The following is a 23027-nucleotide window of genomic DNA, read 5'->3' as shown; positions in this document are numbered from 1 at the left end:
CCCCTAACCCAATAAATTAAGACGCTCAAATCCCAAACCCGCAAAATTGAGATGCTCAAATCCCAAACCCCCTTCCAAAAAAGAAAAAGAAAAATCAAGAAAAAAAAAAATCAAACAAAACAAAAACAACAAAAGGGGTAGATCTGGTGGCATCTGCCCTGTAACCCTGCAAAAATCACGAGGGACCTAGAACAAAGCAAACGCACAAAATAACATTGACATCCTATCCATAAATGTGCTATAACAATTAATCACCTCCAAAGAGCTTCAAGCAATAAATGCACATACTACTAGATCGGTTTCCTCTAAAAGATCGTACCAGACCCTGACCCACCAAAAGAACCCTGCATGTAGCTAACAGAAGCATCAACAAAGCACTGACCCCAAAGAGCAGCCCGGGCAGAAGGAGCTCTCTGATGGCATGCCTGGGGCTCCTATACCATTTGGCCCCGCCCAGCACCCAAACCCAATCACCTGGGAAAGAGGAGGGGGCAAACCACAAGAAAGAGAGCAGGAGCAGCAGCAGCTGTGTTCTTTTATTTATTTATTTATTTGGTTTTTTTTGTGCCTATCCCTAGTTTACAGCATGCAGAGTGCAGACAAAAGAACTGGGGTGTTTCTAGAAGCAAAATTTACCGTATTTATGCCTCAGCTTTGAACATAGAAAGGACAATACAACCAAGAAAGTAAATGAAATATTTTCCACGGGAATTAGCTCAAACGTTAGTGTTAGGTCAGAGGTTGGACTCAATGATCTTGAGGTCTCTTCCAACCTAGAAGATCTGTGATTCTGTGTGATTTACATATGAAGAAAAATCTAGGAGCGTAGGAAATTACACAGCAAAAAAAACAACGACGTAATAAGCAACGCGCATGCACGGCCCCACGGCCGCCTGCAGTACTCGTTTTCCACCAGCAGGAGGCGGCAGAGGGCGCCCCCGGGCCCCACCGCGCATGCGCGCCCCTCGGCCGCCTGCAGTACTCGTTTTCCACCAGCAGGAGGCGGCAGAGGGCGCCCCCGGGCCTCACCGCGCATGCGCCCCCCTCGGCCGCCTGCAGTACTAGTTCTCCACCAGCAGGTGGCGGCAGAGGGCGCCCCCGGGGCCCCACCGCGCATGCGCGCCCCTCGGCCGCCTGCAATACCCGATTAAAACCAGCAGGTGGCGGCAGAGGGCGCCCGCGGGCGTCACCGCGCATGCGCGGCCCCCGGCCGCCTGCAGTACCCGATTAAAACCAGCAGGTGGCGGCAGAGGGCGCCCGCGGGCGTCACCGCGCATGCGCGCCCCCCGGACGCCTGCAGTACCCGATTAAAACCAGCAGGTGGCGGCAGAGGGCGCCCGCGGGCGTCACCGCGCATGCGCGCCCCTCGGCCGCCTGCAGTACCCGATTAAAACCAGCAGGTGGCGGCAGAGGGCGCCCGCGGGCGTCACCGCGCATGCGCGCCCCTCGGCCGCCTGCAGTACCCGATTAAAACCAGCAGGTGGCGGCAGAGGGCGCCCGCGGGCGTCACCGCGCATGCGCGCCCCCCGGACGCCTGCAGTACTCGCTTCCCACCAGCAGGTGGCGGTAGAGGGCGCCCGCGGGTGCCAACGCGCATGCGCGCCCCTCGGCCGCCTGCAGTACCCCTTTCCCACCAGCAGGTGGCGGCAGAGGGCGCCCGCGGGTGCCAACGCGCATGCGCGTCCCCCGGCCGCCTGCAGTATTCGTTTTGCACCAGCAGGTGGCGGCAGAGGTCGCCACCGGACCCCACGGCGCATGCGCGTCCCCCGGCCGCCTGCAGTACTTGCTTCCCACCAGCAGGTGGCGGCAGAGGGCGCCCGCGGGCGTCACCGCGCGTTGCGCGCCCCCCGGCCGCCTGCAGTACTCGTTTTCCACCAGCAGATGGCGGCAGAGGGTGCCCACGGGCGTCATGCGGCATTCGTGGCGCCCGGCAGCCTGCAGTACTCGCTTCCCACCAGCAGGTGGCGGCAGAGGGCGCCCCCCGGGCCCCACCGCGCATGCGCGCCCCCCGGCTGCCTGCTGTACCCCTTCACCACCAGCAGGTGGCGGCAGGGGGCGCCACCGGACCCCACCGCGCATGCGCGGCCCCCGGACGCCTGCAGTACTCGTTTTCCACCAGCAGGTGGCGGCAGAGGGCGCCCGCGGGCGTCTCCGCGCTATGCGCGCCCCTCGGCCGCCTGCAGTACCCGAGTAACAGCAGCAGGTGGCGGCAGAGGGCGCCCGCCGGTGCCACCGCGCATGCGCGCCCCTCGGCCGCCTGCAGTACTCGTTTTCCACCAGCAGGTGGCGGCAGAGGGCGCCCGCGGGAGGCCTTGTCGGGCGGATCACAGCTCGCCTACTGTGCCATTCGGAGCTTGTGGCTGTATTTTTTCCAACGTATTTGCTACCCACACCCCGCGGGGCAGCTTGTCTTACAAAGAATTCTCTCTGTTAATATTCTCTTTAAGGCGGGCACGAAGCATCCACTGCTCTTCTAAGCAAGCAACCTTCCTTCTGTGCTCCCTTCGGGATGCAGGACTATGTGCACTCAGATTTATTCCACTCATTTTTCTTCCCCTTTTCATTGGCACAGTCTCCAAGGACGCCTGGCTTTCTTCTCACAGACTCGCGTCCGTTTCAGTGTAAGGCATCTTTTCCCTCCGCTGCTCTAATCCAAATTCAAATTATCCAGATAAAACAATAGCGAGGTAAGAGAGAACTGTCTGAGTTAAAGTCACCATCTTTCTGTAACTAATTTAGCAGACAGCTGTACCACATCAGAGGAGGAGGTTTAGATGCTAACCAGGTCAGGCACATCACGGTCAAGTGAGCGCCCCCGGAATCACTAAAGAAACTTAAGGAAGAATCTACTAGAAGAAAGCTGTCTCCTCTTACCACCACCTATTTAAAAGATAGTGTAGTACAGGCAGTTCTACGTGCATAAAACCACATACACACAGTATACCTGACCCAAGTAAATTCCCTCTGAGAAGTCCACCATTAAGCAAAAGAGGTGTATTGTGGTGACATACAGCTGCCGTGTAATGATCCTGAAGGGATGAATCGCCCTATGTATTCCAAGGTACTCCTGTGGTTTGTTTGTTTTTTTTTTTCAAGTACGTTCAACGGTACAGATAAGTACGTTCCCGCTAAGAAAAGAGTTCAGAATTGTTTATAACGAGTTCGTTCCAAGTGTCACTTTCTCACTTAACGTAGTAATAAAGATACGCTGCTGCTTTTGGATTTTATTTCCTTCTTGAATCTCACTGGTGTAATTCCAATGGTCAAACAACCTCTTCCAGAAAGACCAGCCCACTGCTTCACAGGAGAAGGAAAAGATGTCTCACACACGCTGGCTAGTACTAAAAAGAGTAATAGGAAGAGAAGTTCAGGCCATCAATGTAAGTATGTTTCCCTGCCTCTTCTGCTGGCTGGTCAAGTGGAATCCTCAGGACAGCCCCAGTACCTTGTGAAGAGCTTCTTAACGCCAGCACAACTTCAACCTGTCTTTTAAAAGAAAGCTGTTAAAGGAGCAGGAGACTGTTTTTAAATGAGAACAACCGAAAATAAAATTATCTGAAGAGCCACTTACTACTGGCATATTACCGTTTAAAAGGAAAATATTAATTACGTGCAGGTGCTCCAGTCTTCGTTGCATTTTCTGTGATTCACAACATTACCTTTGAACAAAAGAGTAAGAGGAACGGAAGGGAGGATATTAACTCGGGTAACCAAGGATTTGGTAAGCTGGAACTTGGTGTCTTTAACACTTTAGCCTTGGAGCAAAAATGTACACCCTGTACAGGCTGAGCTGACTGATGAGGCAGGTGCTCCAGGGTACGTGCTACCGGGAGGTAAGTAACAAACACATTCCGCAGCTATTACCAGAAGTGGGGTTTCAGGATATGCAGACTGGTTTCACAAAAAATATTAGCGGTCTGTTGGTGACAGACAATTTGAGGAATTCAGCGCTGCCCATTACAGACTCCTCAGATCAGCACTTAACGAGAATTAATAAAACGGTTTATTTTTTTATATATATATATACACACACATATACACACACACACCCCCACCTATGTTCAAAAAAATGCATACAGTTAAAATATCAAATTAGTGATCCGGTAACAACACTGTTCAAAACCAATCTCTTTTGTATGAACATTAAAATAAATGCACACTTTTAAAAGCATTTCTTTTTAGTGCTTCCAAAGCACAGCGTGTGCCAAGGCAAGGCCACCTGAAGAATCTCCGTCCTCCTCACGGGAGGAAAGAGAACTGAAGTCAGGGACCTGGGAAGCCTCAGGTGCGCTTTCATAATGTCTGCAGATAAAAACAGAAGAGAGTCTGAGGTAGATTGTTTAGTAACCACCAAGTGGTAACAGTCACAGGGCTGTCTTTAGCTTTCATTAACACAACAGCAGTTTCTTTACTCTCGATCTACGCTGAATCTCAAGTTTAAAGGCATGGCTAGCAGTTCTCGGGAACAAGGCCCTCGTCTCTGTGCTGGCAACATGCAATATTACCAGTGCAGGTGTTTCTGGGAGTTTTGTTTGTTTGGTTGGTTTTTTATTGGGGGGGGGGGGGGGGGGGGGGGGGGGGACGGGACACAACAGATGGGATCTCTCCACAATGCAGACACTGTGTGCATTTGACAGTGCCCCATTTTAGTGCGATCCACTGCCTATTGCACGTAAAACAGCTAATGACAGTATTCAAGTGAGTAAATTCTCACCACCTGCAGGAGGGGCAGCAATGGTTATTTTTTTCAGCCTGTTGAGCAAAGAGCACCCTCCACAGGAAAAAAGCCACACCTTTCATAGCACGTCCTTAAGGTTACAGCCCAGCTTCTGCCGATAGAGGTTCGTAAAGTTAAAGCTCTGCTGCTTCTTCTCGGACTCTGACAGTAAGATCACTTGACCGCCAGGATGGCGAGGGCAACAGCTACGTCCTCTTCCACTCTTCTGCGGCACAGCAAACTCATTCCCGGTCCGTATTCCTCTGGCTGGTACACTATTATCTACCGTTCACCTGATTAACTCTGTTGGGTAGGCTGTTGAACTCTAGCTCCTCTAGCGTTCTCTCTAAGTGCTGTATTAAGACACGATTTTTAAACCTAGGGAAGTAATTTCATTTCTTCTTCCAAAAACAGCAGTTAAATAACTCAGTATTATTTGGCCACGACAAACAGTATTAGCGGAGGCTCTCTGTTTCCAGCATGGAAGAGCTTCCCTCATTTCTGACATCAGAATGGCAAATTTAATTTGATACAGCCATCTTTCCCCAACCCACGCAAATTCTGGGTCTTTCTTCCATAACCACCCGTATCTTTCTATTTCACACTTCAGCTCTAGGTAACGACCATTTACTTCAGAAAATACAACGGCAGTTTGACCGCTGAAACTGTAATAATTTAGGTACGTCAAAACAAAACACTTGTTTTGGAAAAGACTGAGATTTGCTATCATGAACAACGTTAGCGTTTAACTCCGAATCATTCGTATCTATACAAACCTTGCTCCTTCCCTTATAGCAAATTCAATGAAATACTTCTGAGTTTCCATCCGTCCTTGTACGTACCTCCTCAAGAAGAGAGAAGATTTTTTTCACGATCTTAAAGAAGAGATCCAAACAGATATTAGAAACAGATCTTGTAAATGCATTTTCAGTAAATCTCAACAGCCAAAGGAAAAACAACAAAGCCTAGAGTTTCCCATTTCTGCATACAGTAATGCACGTAAGAAAAAAAAGCCAGCATACCAATAATTTGAAGTGATATCGATTAGCTGATATTCAAATGTAACGCTGAATTTTGTTCTCTTAAAAGAGCAGTATCTAGAAACACCTGCCCTTGGAAAATGCAGACTAGGTTTAATCAGCAGAGAAGCCTTGTATCTCCACGAACACGCTGCCATGATCAGCAGTTAATAGAAACAAAGGGATACCGAGCCATGTTTCAACCTAGAGCTGTCATTTTTGAAAGCAGAGGTTTAAGATAACTACTCTTTACAAGATGACCGATCTATGTGGAGCATGAGCACGATTGTCTCGTATAAAGTTTAACAACAAAAAAAAAAAAAGTAGCGCAAAAGAATGAACCGGACACCTTAGATGTGAAACAACAGTATTTTTTCATTGGTTTCTGTGTTTTCTTCTCTGAACCAACTATGAAAACACGAATGGTGCTGTGACTAAGCCTGCTTAAGAGTGCTGCAGTAAGGACGGTGAGGATATAAAGTTGGACTCTGAATACATGTACTTACTTTCTTGTTCTTCCACTACTTGTACACGAGTAATCAAAAATCATTCCAAATCTGAGGTTTTATTTTCAAAATAGATCCTCATTTCAAGAAAAAGTCTTCTGTACCCCTAGCCTATTTTTAATACACTAATAAAGAACTTACTTCTTCCACGTTTGCAAACCTCTTTCACCACTCTGATTTTAATACCAGCATCGCTTCCCTCCAACATTGTAGGTGTTATTTTAAATCAATTTGGCACAGATTCAGAAGTAGACTCCATCACTCGTTTTTGGTCATCTCCAGCCACGCTGTAATTTAGAGGCCCTCGAACAAGTGCATTGGTACCAGGTTTACGATCCAAGCCATCTTTGCATCATTTAAGCAATTGAACTCATCATGTAGAGAGTCTAAGTCACCAGGTGACATTTCATCCTCTCCCTTAACAGCTGGAACCGAAGAAGCCATTTGCACAGACAAGCCATCAATTTGCTCTTCCAGCAACTGACAGTTTTCTGCTTTCTTCTCTCCATTACCATCTTGGACAGTACTGATACCAGTGTCTGAAAATTAAGAAGGAGCTTAGTAGTGCATATAACTGCAGGATCAAAAAACACAGAAGGACATTATTCTGCATCCCTTCTTGTTGAAAGTACTGTGGAGAGAGTTACTCAGCACTGTCAGATCACTTCAGTAGTTTTATTCACCCTTTGACGCAACCACAGGAATACCTCCTTTTGGGCTGCTACCGTCTCATATGACTGTCGTGAAGTTATTTGCTGTATTCCCATTTCAGTGACTAAAGCAAACTAAAGTTTCCCCTCCTTCCCCCAGTTCCAGCAAATTTTTCTTTCGACTCTGCTGCAACAGGTGGGTAAATTACTATTTGTGAGAAATTTAAAATTTTTTTTTTTTTTTTTTTACACACTTTCCTTCCCCACTTCTCCCTTCCCCACTATAGAATACACAAATGAGAATTAAAAGCTGAAATGAAATCCTTGCTACCGCCAAACCATCGTGGTGAAAGGTTTCAGCACTTTTTAGAAACAGTTCCAAATTATTGCTCATTCAGGACTTCGTTACCTATAGCAACAGCCTGTTTGTCTAAGCCGACCAAAGAAATTCAGTCCCAATTAACTCTAAAACTTACGTGTCCTTTTGAATTAACACAGAAAGCACGGAGACCTTTTTTTTTTTTTCCTGCACACTATGTCCATTTATGACCACACAAGTTCCTGTACTACAACAACTCCAACACACCTTTATTTGTTGGCATGCCTTTGAGGTTCAGATATGGTGACGGAGATCCAGCAGCACAGGGTGGCCCTTTCCCACCAACATGGTTTGTCACAACAGTGACTGTGGCCGTCGCAATAGCGGCGACGTGCTACGCCTTCTCTCTTTAGTGATGCTGGAGTATTGGGCTCTCCAGGACGCTTGATCTTATTCTGAGGCCCAGCAACAAATTTATCTGCTTCATCTATCATCGTACCCTGAAAAGACTTTTTTTTTTTTTTTAATATAAGTAAAAAACAATTGCTTCGTCAATTCACTACCAGAGTATTTGCCTCCGTGTTACAATTCAGTTACTTTTCAAATAATGATACAGCAGATAGCAAGACTTCTCCTACCTTCTCATCCTGTTTGAACAGACTGCCAAGTGTATGAAGAAGCCTTTTTGGTTGATCTGGATCAATCTCCCGAAGGGGTGAAGGCATCATTTTCAACTACTCCTGATGATTTCCCCTTTGAGCAACAGGAACGCCGTGAAGGCAGTCTGCAGCAGAACAAGGTATCTAAATTTAGTCTACCTTAAGACTAAGGAAATACAAGCCTCGCATGCTTCCATTTCCAGTGTTAGCATTTAAGATCTAGAAATCACTATTTCCTCCCTCTACAAAACAAAGGAAAAGCAAAAGGCAAATAAAGCCCCTCTTTCCTTTCACCATCACTATAAGAACATCTACTGCATCCTGTTGCACAGGAAAGCTCACCCATGAAACTTAATTTTCAAATTCCAAGCACGCACAACATGTTTTGTGACAGAAGGCAGAAATTTCATTCTTTTCCTTCGGAATCTAGGGAAGGACGACTGACCCAAGAAACGATGCAAAGTCTACTTCCTCTCCCACACCGAGGACAGAAACACTACTTAGGTGAATTAAATAGCTGTACCAGAATATTAATAAATAATTGTGTCCATTTACCTTCATCCTGCCCCACAATATCCCTGTGTGTTTTCAGAAGATTGGTTCTCATTCCGGTTAGCTGATCTAGAAGACTGTGACAAGACATATCATATGCATTTCTGAATGCCCGTGGCTTCAAATCCTAGTTTTATAATAAAACAAGTAACTTTCAGTTAACCCGCGAGTTCTCACGCACAAAGAAATTGCTCTGTGGGCTGTACTACTGTTAACTACTAAAAAAAAAAAAACAAAACAAAAAAAAATTCCAAAACAACTTCAGACATTCTGAACGTATTCTGAAACAACTTTCTTTCCATCTCTCTGGAAAGAGCTTTCCTCCTATCTGTGACAAAGGAAAAAAAAAAAGTTGTGATCGCGGGAGTCGTTACACAAAGCCACACTCTGTGAATTCACTACTACAGTTAAGATCATTTTTAGTCAAAAATACCTCGGCAGCAATGCTATCACTGCAAACATAGTGTTGCCAAAAAAAAAAAAAAAAAAATTCAACTCAAGATACAGGAGAGGGCGAGCTAAAAGCACAAATAACATGACCGATGGAGGCTGCAACAACCACCTGGTAGATGGTTGTCCACAGCCCTCGGATTGCACGGTCGTCTTTCCTGACAAACGAATACTGAAAAAGAAATACTGAATACTTTTCAGAATACTGAAAAGAACAGAAAAGATACACCGTGTCCGCAAAAGCCTTCGGGGAGACTACTGAAAGGAAAACCAAACCAAAAAACTAGGAACAGCAAGTGGCGTATACGTCAGTTTTGTTAACAGAGCACCACTAATGTACCAGGAATTTCCACATTCTTCGCCCCTCCTCTACCTTGAAAATGTCACCCAATTCTGTCAGTGTCTTCACCATCAGCATTTATTTATTTATTTCGTTTTTCACGTGGACATCCGAGGAAAACATTGAGTACCCTGTCATCGAGGAAGAAGAGGAGAGGGGGGAAAAAAAAAAAAAAAAAAAAAAAAGAGAGATGAGGGGGGAAGAAGCACTGCCATTCCTTTCCTCGGTAATGCGAGCAAAAAGCTCAGGCGCTCAGCAACAACGTGCTTTGAAAGATAAAACACAGAAGAAACTGCACGTTATTTAGTCTCAGCTACAGAGTCACGTGTATTTGTACCTGCTCATTTATTCATCTGCCAGTGTATTTTAGTACAAACGCTACAGAACATAGAAACCGCAAGGTTACTACTACCTTTTGTGACCGACGCGATCTTTGGCAGGAACAGCTATCGAAAAAGAACCAACAAAATCCCCTTCGTCGACAGCCATCCGAACCTTTATCGTCTAACAGCAGTCCCACAAACATCCCCTGGGATGCTCAACTCCTGAAACTTTCTGTTCAACTTGAGGCAGAACAAGCCCTTACCCTGGGCACCTTCACCCAGCTCTCCACTGCTAGCAGAGTAGCACCCTGATACTGTCCAGGACGCGCTGCAGCAGCCTACTCGCTTACGCGTATTTACTGCAGCCTGGTTCGAGACGCGCACAGAGGGACCCACGAAAAATCCACCCTTTCCTTCAGAGAAGTAAATACATACATACATACGGACGACACGGTAAGGAAGAAAAGCTGAACACACAGCATGCGGTCCTTTACCGTGGGGCAGATCCAGCATCAGCACAAGGAGCTTTGGGGCACGTGAGCGATCATCTACACCGGCCATCGCGACAAGCCAAACTCACGCACACGAGCCTCGACCTAAAAACACAGAACACATTAAGTTCCTTTATAGCTTATGGAAGTAACAACCAGCATCTTAGATGCAGTTGGATAGTTGGATTGCATCAGCTTAGGGACTGCCTCCTTCAAAACGCACAGGGGGGTGGGGAAACCAGTCTTGGAAACCTGTTGCCTAACAGGAAGGAGACTGTTGTCTTCTCCTCCATAGGTGACGTTCTTCCAAGCATCGTCCTGCTCCTGGATTTTACCAGCCGCGACGGGATGGTCCTACCGGCGTGAGTCGGGAACGCTTCCCACGGGGTTTCTGTGACACTGAAGTAAGTTTTCCGCAGGTACAAGTAACGCAGCACGAGACGGCAAGGAAGCTAAGGCACCGTCTGCAGCACAGCACGTGTGCGATATTGGGCCTGAGGGGACCAGTCAAAGCCTGCAGTAATCGCTGAACAGGTGGGCAAGCAGGGAGCCCTACGGGAAACAAAGCTCACGTTCTGCAAAGCTCTTTTCCCGTCAAGAAGACGGCCTTTTCTATTCAGCGCATTTACTGAACTTTAGGCTACTTCCCATTCGCTTTGGCAAGTTAGCCTTTGCGTAAGCCAAGAGGTTTTAAACTGCCAAGCACCACTGATGGTTCTTGTTCTCCAACAACAGGGAATTTCAATCAGGGCACTCGTTAACAGGAAAGCCTGGCTCTGTTTCACACAAATCACGTACCTAAACCACGGAGACAGGAGTCTGCAGGAAGAACTCTTTAAAAGGTGAACTTAAAGAGAAGGATACTACTCATTTTTCCACAACTTCTGCAAGGACTGCGGCAAAAAAAGGCTGAACCAGGGACGTCTCTATCATCATCCCCTCTAGAATTCAGCAACTCCATACAGTTATGGGGCAAATACCACAGCTGCAGCGCAAGACAAACAAAGACCTCGAAGGTCACGTTTCTGCCTGCGTACCGAGTTCCGCTGGGAAGACCCCCCACCTCTGGAAAGACCCCCAGCCGCTCAACTCCCAAGCAACGTTGCCACGGCCAGTGCTTACGCAGAGCTTTGCTCTCTCTCGCTGCTCAGTACAGGCCCAAGGCCTCCTTTATTGCACACAGTTCAAGCAAAAAACTCTTGGGACATAACCAAGAGACAGACAGACAGACAGACAGAAATTGCCTCTCACGTCTGTCCTCACTGACCGCAACCAGCGTCCTGGAAAGCCCCGCAAGCACCGGTCTATTCCTAGGACAACTCCGAAAGCTGAGGCGGGACAAAGTTTAGCCTCTCGTACCAAAGACTGAGCAACAGACAGAGCCTGACAGGCCAGTTCATTCTAGGTCTAAGAGGCTACTACGACTCGGCAGGCACTACGTGCCTTCCTTCCCTTTGCGCTTCCCAGCGCCGAGCAGCTCGCGCTTCCGCAAATTCAATGAAGCCTTGGAGCCGGGGCTGCAGGAAGCTTACGAGCACGCCTTGATTCCACCCCGAGGTCGCTGCGACTTACCTGGGCAGTCGGGACGGACGGGCTGCTCTCTCTCCTGAGAACCCTGCGACCGCAGCACGCCAGCTGCGGCTTTCCTCGCTTTACCCGGTGCGCCACCTTCGCTCGGCAACAAACCCCGCAGGGGTCCTAGCGGCGGGGAGCTGCTTCTGCCCCGGTGAACCGCAGCACAAGGAGAGAGCCGGCTGTCAGGACGCAGGGAGAGGAAAGCCTCCGAGGCGCGGCGCGGCGCAGCCCAACGATCAAGCGCAGCGAGGACCCGCGCCCGGCCTCAACACCCCCCGCCCCTCCCGGCCCGACGCTCCGAGGAGGCACCCCCGGAGGCTCTCGCTCGCCTCACCGCCGGCAACCGCGCTCGCCGCCAGCGGCAACCTGCGCCTCCCGGCGCGCACGGCCCGGCCCCGGCCCGGCCCCGGCCCGGCCGCGCAGCCCGGAGCCCACGTGGCCGCCCGGCAGCGCAGAACTACAGCTCCCAGCATGCCTCGGGACGGAGCACTCCAGCCAATCCAGAGGGGCGTCGGCCACGCGCACGCAACGGCACCTCCTCCTGCTGCCCTCTCTGCCCCCCCCCGCCGCCGCAGCCGCCCCCCCTCTCCCCTGTCCCCTCTCCCCCAGCCCCCCGAAGCCGCCCCAGCTCCTCTCGTGCTCCGAGCATCTCCAGCATTTCAGGAACTGGAACCCTGGAACCGCTGACGTCTGGCACGTGTCAGAAACGTGGCAGGAGACGTACTCTGCTGTCGCAAGGCACTTGCAAAGCCGGCCCGACGGCTGAAGCAGACTCACACAGTCCACCGAGCAACTCGGGGCCCCCACTGCTGTCCACTCACCCTCATGCTTCGTTCAAGCTTCCGTGCCTACGCCCTGAGCTACAAGAAACAAAGAGAGAAGGTCACATCCACAATGGATACGCAAACAGTGCGGCACATGCAGAGGACTCAAACACAGAGACCAGAGCCAGACAAATAAAACAAACAAACAAACAAACAAACAAACAAACTGAAGTCCACAAATGCCACAAGGCCATGAATGCATAGCAGCCCCGGCAGGGGTAATGGCAGACATACCCTTTGCAGATGAAAAAGGTGACCCTGCTCAGTCTCCTGGTAATACTGCACCAACACGGTCAAGCCTCTTGTAGCATGTCATCAAGCTGGTTTTAGTCCTCTGGAGAGTTACACAAGTGGGTTGATTCATCTAGAGATTAAAATACAGATCAAACACAGGAGCGTATCCCACCATCCCAAAAAAAAAGTAGAGCCAGCAACCTCTGCTACATATCCCTCTATGAAGTGAATTCCAAGCCCTTAGAATTCCAGAAATCCATAGACTCCAGCCTGCCTAGAGAACCCGGCAACTGACTGAAGGAAAAACAAAGCACTTACCCCCAAAGAGCAGCCCAGAAGGCAGAAGGAGCTCTCTGACGGCATACTTGGGGCTCATATACCTTTTGGTCCCACCCAGCACCCAAACCCAATCACCTGGGAAAGGGGAGGGGCAAAGCACATGAAAGTAGAAAGAGGAGGAGCAGCAGCTGTGGTTTATTTACTTATTTATAAGGCTTAGCTCAACAGCATGCAGAGGGCAGACAGGAGAACTGGGGTGTTTCTAGAAGCAACAATCCCCATGCTTTCGCTGCAGCTTTGAATATTGAAAGGACAACACAACCAAGCAAGTAACTGAAGCTTTTTCAGCTCGAATTAGCTCAAACTTTTATTTACGCAGAAAGAAAAATCTAGGAGCAGAACAGATTATACGCCAACAAAATCAATTCCGTTCCACTCGCAGCAAAAATCACTTACTTCAGCAGGCTATCTGAGAACCAAAAGGCTATGCTGATGGGTCAAAACACACTACAGGACACTGGGGCCGGGCCCTCCGCTGCACCCACTTAAAACCCATCCCTACACTCACCAAGGTGCAACCCCAACCCGAACACAGACGCAGCATTTCAGCCTCAACACAGTTTCCAGAACTGCTGGAAAGCAAGCTTCATCCTCAGCGAGGCGTGCTCAGGCTGCACAGGAGGGGGCTTCGGGCACCTCTTTGCCTACCGAAGAAGACCGCCATCAGCACCTGCTTTGTTCCGATCCTAAAGGCTAACATCACAGCCCACGTCGCCTGGGACACCTGATAAACAGAAGAGAAAGCAGCCATACCGTTTTCAAGCCGTCCCTGCACGTGTCGCTCCTCGATGATCTGCAACCTCTTCTCAAATCCTCAACCGCTTCTGTGGAGAGCCTGCCATGGCACCTGCAAAGCAAGACCCTTCGCAGTCACCTCGTGCTACTTGGCAGTTCTGCTCCAATCCAGCTCACAAACAGCCCGCCCTTCCCGTGCTGCTCTTCAGAGTGCAGCTTGGCCCCTCTGAGCCTGTGCGACACACCTGTGAAACAAAAAGAAAAGCATAGGCTGAAGCAGCATCCAAAGCCACAGCACAGCTGGGACAGTTACTCTCATCTGCTCCCTAACCTCTGCTCCCTCACCTGCCCTCGAGGCAGATGCTTCCATCTGCTCTCTTAGGCCAGCTACAACACCCCTGAAATATCAACAGGATTTTTACTGTACTTTGTGCAGTTAAGTAACTGCAGTGACAACTGCACCCCTAAAGTACCTGCTACATCTGTTCATCGCTCACCTTGCCAAAAGCAGCTCCGGTCAAGTCCCGCGTTGTACACTGTGTTTCAGCTTTAACAAATGAAAACGGTCACAAGATAATCATTCAGCTGCCAGCATTAGCACCCATCCCTCAACAACACAAAGGGACCCCGTTTACAATATTATCATTTCAAAACAGCAGCCCCCATACCTCAGCACACCTCAGGAGTAGACCAAGCCAGTCACCGAGCTGCCTACGGAGCGCTGAACAGTTCCGGAAGGAGCTCTTTCCTGTGACTGGTTCCTCCAAAGGTTTACACTCTACTGGGGACAGGACAGAAATAAAAATAAAAGTTTCAAAAACCCCTTATCTGTAAGCTTTCAAGATTCCACAGACCTCCTCCTCAAGCACACCGTTCAAGCACTATGCGAGCAGCTGCTCACAAGCAGCTCAACTCTTCCCCCCCACACGCACATCTGACAAACACCACAGAGATGACTGTGCCTGCTGCCCTTCAGTACGTGCGCAGAGGCAGACCAGATGTCTTCGCCAACACAGTCCGGACAATGTATTAGCACACCCATGCACTGCCACGTTAGCTGTCATCACTAACTGCCAGGCAGGACAGCTCCAGACCAAACACATACACACACAGCCACGCCACAAACACTACAAACAAAACACACAACACAAGGCGCAAGAAAAAGTGACCCCCGGAGGGAAGCCCTATGGCAACAGCAAGTCACAACAGGTGCTCTGCACCAGACCCAAGGAGAGACTCAAATGTCACGACACGCGACTGGAAGACACTGCCAGAACTGGGGTGATGGAGGCCTAAAAAGCCTTCCTTCAAGACAAGAGACCAGAAGGATGGGGACTGAAAACCCCATATGATTCAAAGATCGAAGCCGAAATTCCTTTAAGCGGTATATTCTTTATTGCAGCGCTGGATGCACGGGGGGATCTCTCCACCTATCGTGCATACCCAAAGCAGAAAGCAGTCTTGAATTTATACAATCAATCTATCAATATTCTACCGGCGCCTATACATATTCATTGCCTACCCCCGCCTTCCCTCGCTTCTCATGCTAATTAGCCTTTTGGCACCTTGCGCCTGAGTAGAGCCTCCCAAGAACTGTGGGCAGGGGCCTTTGGGACGTGGGCAGGGGTCTTTGGGAGGAAGACCCCGAGTCTTCCTCACATTGTACTTTTCACCTTTGGTCAGGAATCCGCTGAGTTGGCATGTTTCTTAACCGCAAGAGCTGGCTGTTGCTAATTCTTCCCTTTGTTGTGTCTTTATAATGAATTCCAACGTCCAGTTTTGAGATTTATAGTCCTTACATTTGTTTCTCTGTCCGTCTGCCGCTTCCTTATCGTGAGTTCCGGTGTCTTGTTTCGAGATATACAGTCCTTGTCTGGGGACTGTCCTTGCCTCCCCAATACCTCCTTAATCACATAAGACGACGCTTAGGAAATCAATTCCCAAGCAAGAGCTCCTGATGCGGCCCAGATGACTTCCACAAGAGCGAGGATGGAAACAGATGCGATCTCAAACCGAATATGATGCACGAGACCTGAAACAGAACTGCACTTCAAGCAGCGACTGCAAGACAAGAAGTGCTCGGATCAGAGCCACGATGACAAAACAAGCACTGAGGCCCTTCAGCACCGCTACCAAGTCGCCTGTCTGGTCTGTCCAGTGTAAAAAGCTAGAAGGATATCAAGACCCGAGAAGCACAGAACAGACATTGCAGAAGCAACACTACAGGACAGACGAACAGAAGGAAACTGTCCTGCCTGGCGCACGCACTCACGCTACAAAATAATCCCGCTGCTTCTATTAGCCTGGTGACCCAGCCACAAGCAGCCTGAACGTGACCCAGCCTGAACCACCCTCGCAGCGGCACCAAGTATTTTCAGCCAGCTGGCTCCACGCTGCTCTGGCTCCCAGCTCCCATTAGCCACCCCAGATATGCAAATACCAGGTGCCCCCCAACTTAGCTCTCAGGTTGCTGCATGGTAAATTCCCTCCGCCTCAAGAAATACACAGGCACTGGTCGTCATCTTAGTCAATTGCCAGGCTCATCACCAGCTGCAAAAACAGAGTACCAGCATTCACTAGCATGCCGGTCATGATGCCCACCTTCTCCACAATGCTGACTACTGCTGATGCAACATACAACTATGCTCACCTGTTCCTCTCCAAATCCAAGCTCCAACACTGCAACCAGTATCATCCACACCACCTGGGAAAACAAAGGGATTAAATGATCGTTGCGTTCACAACACATCACCCAATGGTGTGTTTTTTTTGTTGTTGTTGTTTTTGTTATTGTTGTTTTTTGTGTGTGTGTTTCCTGTATTTATTTATTTTTTAGTCTGCTTTAGCTCAACGGCATGCAGAGTGCAGACAAGAAAACTGGGGTGTTTCTAGAAGCAACAATCCCCACGCTTTTGCTGTAGCTTTGAATATTAAAAGGACAATACGACCCAGCAAGTAACTGGAACTTTCTTACCTGGAATTAGCTCAAACTTTTCTTCACATTGAAAGAAAAATCTAGGAGCAGAACAGATTATACACCAACAAAATTGAGTCCATTTCATCCCCAGAAAAAAAATCACATGCTCTCATCCCCTCCTGTACCTCAGCCGCTTGCCTACCCCACGTGGCACACGCTTCCATCTGTTCTCTTTACCCACTTATAGCACCTCTAAAAGGCAAACTGGAATTTTACTCTATTGGCTGTAGGAAAATAACTGCAGTGACAACCGCGCCCCAAACTGAGCCAGCAGCCCCTACTAAACATCCCTCTCCTAAGTGAATTCCAAGCACTTAAAATCCAGAAATCCATAGACTCCAGCCTGCCTAAACAACCCTGCAACGGACAGAAGGAAAAACAAAGCACTGCCCCCAAAAGAGCAGCCCAGGCAGAAGGAGCTCTCTGATGGCATGCCTGGGGCTCATATAGCATTTAGCCCCGCCCAGCACCCAAACCCAATCACCTGGGAAAGGGGAGGGGCAAAGCACATGAAAGTAGGAAGAGAGCAAAAGGAGCAGCTGTGTTTTGTTTTGTTTTGTTTTCCTTTCCTTTCCTTTGTTTTTTAAAATCTGTTTTATCTCAAAAACATTCAGAGAGCAGACAAGAGACCTGTGGTGTTTCTAGAAGCAAAAATCCCCTTTTGCTTTTGCTGCAGCTTTTAATGTTGAACTGATAACGGCACCAAGCAAGTAACTGAAACTTCTTCAACTGGAATTAGTTTAAACACGCTCACCGTCATCTGCAAACACAGAGAACCAGCATTCACTAGCCCTAACCCTAACCCCAACCCTCACCCTAAACTCTAACCCTAGCCCCAGCCCTAGTCCCTAAGCCCAACCCTGGTTCCCGAGAACTTCATTTCCAGGCATGCTCTGGGCGCTCAACATGGCCTCCCGGAGGTCCGGAGTCCCAGAACTACATTGCCCGGCATGCTCCGGGCACCCAACATGGCCTCCCGGAAGTTCAGAGTCCCAGAACTACATCTCCCGGCATGCTCCGGGCAGTCAACACGGCCTACCGGAAGCCTGGTGCCGGAAAACTACACCTACCAGAATTCCCTGGACAGCCAGCACGGCCAATCAGAGGCCGAGTTTTCGAGAACTACATTTAACAGCGCTCACTGTAACCCTAGCCCTTCCCGCCCTTACACAAAAAAGCCTCAAGCCCTATCCCTAAACATCCTCGAAACCCCTACGGACCTAACCCAAACTATTTACCACACTAAACCCCTGAAGTCCTATGCCTAAAACCCCTAACCCAATAAATTAAGACGCTCAAATCCCAAACCCGCAAAATTGAGATGCTCAAATCCCAAACCCCCTTCCAAAAAAGAAAAAGAAAAATCAAGAAAAAAAAAAATCAAACAAAACAAAAACAACAAAAGGGGTAGATCTGGTGGCATCTGCCCTGTAACCCTGCAAAAATCACGAGGGACCTAGAACAAAGCAAACGCACAAAATAACATTGACATCCTATCCATAAATGTGCTATAACAATTAATCACCTCCAAAGAGCTTCAAGCAATAAATGCACATACTACTAGATCGGTTTCCTCTAAAAGATCGTACCAGACCCTGACCCACCAAAAGAACCCTGCATGTAGCTAACAGAAGCATCAACAAAGCACTGACCCCAAAGAGCAGCCCGGGCAGAAGGAGCTCTCTGATGGCATGCCTGGGGCTCCTATACCATTTGGCCCCGCCCAGCACCCAAACCCAATCACCTGGGAAAGAGGAGGGGGCAAACCACAAGAAAGAGAGCAGGAGCAGCAGCAGCTGTGTTCTTTTATTTATTTATTTATTTGGTTTTTTTTGTGCCTATCCCTAGTTTACAGCATGCAGAGTGCAGACAAAAGAACTGGGGTGTTTCTAGAAGCAAAATTTACCGTATTTATGCCTCAGCTTTGAACATAGAAAGGACAATACAACCAAGAAAGTAAATGAAATATTTTCCACGGGAATTAGCTCAAACGTTAGTGTTAGGTCAGAGGTTGGACTCAATGATCTTGAGGTCTCTTCCAACCTAGAAGATCTGTGATTCTGTGTGATTTACATATGAAGAAAAATCTAGGAGCGTAGGAAATTACACAGCAAAAAAAACAACGACGTAATAAGCAACGCGCATGCACGGCCCCACGGCCGCCTGCAGTACTCGTTTTCCACCAGCAGGAGGCGGCAGAGGGCGCCCCCGGGCCCCACCGCGCATGCGCGCCCCTCGGCCGCCTGCAGTACTCGTTTTCCACCAGCAGGAGGCGGCAGAGGGCGCCCCCGGGCCTCACCGCGCATGCGCCCCCCTCGGCCGCCTGCAGTACTAGTTCTCCACCAGCAGGTGGCGGCAGAGGGCGCCCCCGGGGCCCCACCGCGCATGCGCGCCCCTCGGCCGCCTGCAATACCCGATTAAAACCAGCAGGTGGCGGCAGAGGGCGCCCGCGGGCGTCACCGCGCATGCGCGGCCCCCGGACGCCTGCAGTACCCGATTAAAACCAGCAGGTGGCGGCAGAGGGCGCCCGCGGGCGTCACCGCGCATGCGCGCCCCCCGGACGCCTGCAGTACCCGATTAAAACCAGCAGGTGGCGGCAGAGGGCGCCCGCGGGCGTCACCGCGCATGCGCGCCCCTCGGCCGCCTGCAGTACCCGATTAAAACCAGCAGGTGGCGGCAGAGGGCGCCCGCGGGCGTCACCGCGCATGCGCGCCCCTCGGCCGCCTGCAGTACTCGCTTCCCACCAGCAGGTGGCGGTAGAGGGCGCCCGCGGGTGCCAACGCGCATGCGCGCCCCTCGGCCGCCTGCAGTACCCCTTTCCCACCAGCAGGTGGCGGCAGAGGGCGCCCGCGGGTGCCAACGCGCATGCGCGTCCCCCGGCCGCCTGCAGTATTCGTTTTGCACCAGCAGGTGGCGGCAGAGGTCGCCACCGGACCCCACGGCGCATGCGCGTCCCCCGGCCGCCTGCAGTACTTGCTTCCCACCAGCAGGTGGCGGCAGAGGGCGCCCGCGGGCGTCACCGCGCGTTGCGCGCCCCCCGGCCGCCTGCAGTACTCGTTTTCCACCAGCAGATGGCGGCAGAGGGTGCCCACGGGCGTCATGCGGCATTCGTGGCGCCCGGCAGCCTGCAGTACTCGCTTCCCACCAGCAGGTGGCGGCAGAGGGCGCCCCCCGGGCCCCACCGCGCATGCGCGCCCCCCGGCTGCCTGCAGTACCCCTTCACCACCAGCAGGTGGCGGCAGGGGGCGCCACCGGACCCCACCGCGCATGCGCGGCCCCCGGACGCCTGCAGTACTCGTTTTCCACCAGCAGGTGGCGGCAGAGGGCGCCCGCGGGAGTCACCGCGCTATGCGCGCCCCTCGGCCGCCTGCAGTACCCGAGTAACAGCAGCAGGTGGCGGCAGAGGGCGCCCGCCGGTGCCACCGCGCATGCGCGCCCCTCGGCCGCCTGCAGTACTCGTTTTCCACCAGCAGGTGGCGGCAGAGGGCGCCCGCGGGAGGCCTTGTCGGGCGGATCACAGCTCGCCTACTGTGCCATTCGGAGCTTGTGGCTGTATTTTTTCCAACGTATTTGCTACCCACACCCCGCGGGGCAGCTTGTCTTACAAAGAATTCTCTCTGTTAATATTCTCTTTAAGGCGGGCACGAAGCATCCACTGCTCTTCTAAGCAAGCAACCTTCCTTCTGTGCTCCCTTCGGGATGCAGGACTATGTGCACTCAGATTTATTCCACTCATTTTTCTTCCCCTTTTCATTGGCACAGTCTCCAAGGACGCCTGGCTTTCTTCTCACAGACTCGCGTCCGTTTCAGTGTAAGGCATCTTTTCCCTCCGCTGCTCTAATCCAAATTCAAATTATCCAGATAAAACAATAGCGAGGTAAGAGAGAACTGTCTGAGTTAAAGTCACCATCTTTCTGTAACTAATTTAGCAGACAGCTGTACCACATCAGAGGAGGAGGTTTAGATGCTAACCAGGTCAGGCACATCACGGTCAAGTGAGCGCCCCCGGAATCACTAAAGAAACTTAAGGAAGAATCTACTAGAAGAAAGCTGTCTCCTCTTACCACCACCTATTTAAAAGATAGTGTAGTACAGGCAGTTCTACGTGCATAAAACCACATACACACAGTATACCTGACCCAAGTAAATTCCCTCTGAGAAGTCCACCATTAAGCAAAAGAGGTGTATTGTGGTGACATACAGCTGCCGTGTAATGATCCTGAAGGGATGAATCGCCCTATGTATTCCAAGGTACTCCTGTGGTTTGTTTGTTTTTTTTTTTCAAGTACGTTCAACGGTACAGATAAGTACGTTCCCGCTAAGAAAAGAGTTCAGAATTGTTTATAACGAGTTCGTTCCAAGTGTCACTTTCTCACTTAACGTAGTAATAAAGATACGCTGCTGCTTTTGGATTTTATTTCCTTCTTGAATCTCACTGGTGTAATTCCAATGGTCAAACAACCTCTTCCAGAAAGACCAGCCCACTGCTTCACAGGAGAAGGAAAAGATGTCTCACACACGCTGGCTAGTACTAAAAAGAGTAATAGGAAGAGAAGTTCAGGCCATCAATGTAAGTATGTTTCCCTGCCTCTTCTGCTGGCTGGTCAAGTGGAATCCTCAGGACAGCCCCAGTACCTTGTGAAGAGCTTCTTAACGCCAGCACAACTTCAACCTGTCTTTTAAAAGAAAGCTGTTAAAGGAGCAGGAGACTGTTTTTAAATGAGAACAACCGAAAATAAAATTATCTGAAGAGCCACTTACTACTGGCATATTACCGTTTAAAAGGAAAATATTAATTACGTGCAGGTGCTCCAGTCTTCGTTGCATTTTCTGTGATTCACAACATTACCTTTGAACAAAAGAGTAAGAGGAACGGAAGGGAGGATATTAACTCGGGTAACCAAGGATTTGGTAAGCTGGAACTTGGTGTCTTTAACACTTTAGCCTTGGAGCAAAAATGTACACCCTGTACAGGCTGAGCTGACTGATGAGGCAGGTGCTCCAGGGTACGTGCTACCGGGAGGTAAGTAACAAACACATTCCGCAGCTATTACCAGAAGTGGGGTTTCAGGATATGCAGACTGGTTTCACAAAAAATATTAGCGGTCTGTTGGTGACAGACAATTTGAGGAATTCAGCGCTGCCCATTACAGACTCCTCAGATCAGCACTTAACGAGAATTAATAAAACGGTTTATTTTTTTATATATATATATACACACACATATACACACACACACCCCCACCTATGTTCAAAAAAATGCATACAGTTAAAATATCAAATTAGTGATCCGGTAACAACACTGTTCAAAACCAATCTCTTTTGTATGAACATTAAAATAAATGCACACTTTTAAAAGCATTTCTTTTTAGTGCTTCCAAAGCACAGCGTGTGCCAAGGCAAGGCCACCTGAAGAATCTCCGTCCTCCTCACGGGAGGAAAGAGAACTGAAGTCAGGGACCTGGGAAGCCTCAGGTGCGCTTTCATAATGTCTGCAGATAAAAACAGAAGAGAGTCTGAGGTAGATTGTTTAGTAACCACCAAGTGGTAACAGTCACAGGGCTGTCTTTAGCTTTCATTAACACAACAGCAGTTTCTTTACTCTCGATCTACGCTGAATCTCAAGTTTAAAGGCATGGCTAGCAGTTCTCGGGAACAAGGCCCTCGTCTCTGTGCTGGCAACATGCAATATTACCAGTGCAGGTGTTTCTGGGAGTTTTGTTTGTTTGGTTGGTTTTTTATTGGGGGGGGGGGGGGGGGGGGGGGGGGGGGACGGGACACAACAGATGGGATCTCTCCACAATGCAGACACTGTGTGCATTTGACAGTGCCCCATTTTAGTGCGATCCACTGCCTATTGCACGTAAAACAGCTAATGACAGTATTCAAGTGAGTAAATTCTCACCACCTGCAGGAGGGGCAGCAATGGTTATTTTTTTCAGCCTGTTGAGCAAAGAGCACCCTCCACAGGAAAAAAGCCACACCTTTCATAGCACGTCCTTAAGGTTACAGCCCAGCTTCTGCCGATAGAGGTTCGTAAAGTTAAAGCTCTGCTGCTTCTTCTCGGACTCTGACAGTAAGATCACTTGACCGCCAGGATGGCGAGGGCAACAGCTACGTCCTCTTCCACTCTTCTGCGGCACAGCAAACTCATTCCCGGTCCGTATTCCTCTGGCTGGTACACTATTATCTACCGTTCACCTGATTAACTCTGTTGGGTAGGCTGTTGAACTCTAGCTCCTCTAGCGTTCTCTCTAAGTGCTGTATTAAGACACGATTTTTAAACCTAGGGAAGTAATTTCATTTCTTCTTCCAAA

At 49.7% G+C, this 23027-nt stretch overlaps 5 long non-coding RNA genes across 5 annotated transcripts; 1 reads left to right on the top strand and 4 right to left on the bottom strand.

The window, feature by feature from the left end:
• The first annotated feature begins 1911 nt into the window (after positions 1–1911).
• Positions 1912–3806, top strand: LOC311430490. The gene is made up of 2 exons (XR_014688844.1): positions 1912–1961; positions 2284–3806. It is a non-coding gene; the product is annotated as an uncharacterized lncRNA (long non-coding RNA).
• A 2285-nt stretch (positions 3807–6091) lies between these two features.
• LOC311430488 lies at positions 6092–7991 on the bottom strand. The gene is made up of 2 exons (XR_014688843.1): positions 7850–7991; positions 6092–6781 (listed from the first exon to the last, which is right to left on the bottom strand). It is a non-coding gene; the product is annotated as an uncharacterized lncRNA (long non-coding RNA).
• Positions 7992–13267: 5276 nt separating this feature from the next.
• On the bottom strand, positions 13268–14525 carry LOC311430485. Its single transcript, XR_014688838.1, has 4 exons — positions 14402–14525; positions 14231–14280; positions 13752–13845; positions 13268–13642 (listed from the first exon to the last, which is right to left on the bottom strand). It is a non-coding gene; the product is annotated as an uncharacterized lncRNA (long non-coding RNA).
• A 580-nt stretch (positions 14526–15105) lies between these two features.
• LOC311430483 lies at positions 15106–17262 on the bottom strand. Its single transcript, XR_014688836.1, has 3 exons — positions 16708–17262; positions 16384–16437; positions 15106–16283 (listed from the first exon to the last, which is right to left on the bottom strand). It is a non-coding gene; the product is annotated as an uncharacterized lncRNA (long non-coding RNA).
• A 3617-nt stretch (positions 17263–20879) lies between these two features.
• Positions 20880–21561, bottom strand: LOC311430482. The gene is made up of 2 exons (XR_014688835.1): positions 21486–21561; positions 20880–21382 (listed from the first exon to the last, which is right to left on the bottom strand). It is a non-coding gene; the product is annotated as an uncharacterized lncRNA (long non-coding RNA).
• Positions 21562–23027: the final 1466 nt, after the last annotated feature.

Source organism: Aythya ferina, assembly GCF_964211825.1.
Source record: "Aythya ferina genome assembly, chromosome: 1".
NCBI classification, from domain to species: domain Eukaryota; kingdom Metazoa; phylum Chordata; class Aves; order Anseriformes; family Anatidae; genus Aythya; species Aythya ferina.
Note: the sequence above shows the minus strand (reverse complement) of the source record. Positions and strands in the feature narration are given on the sequence as shown.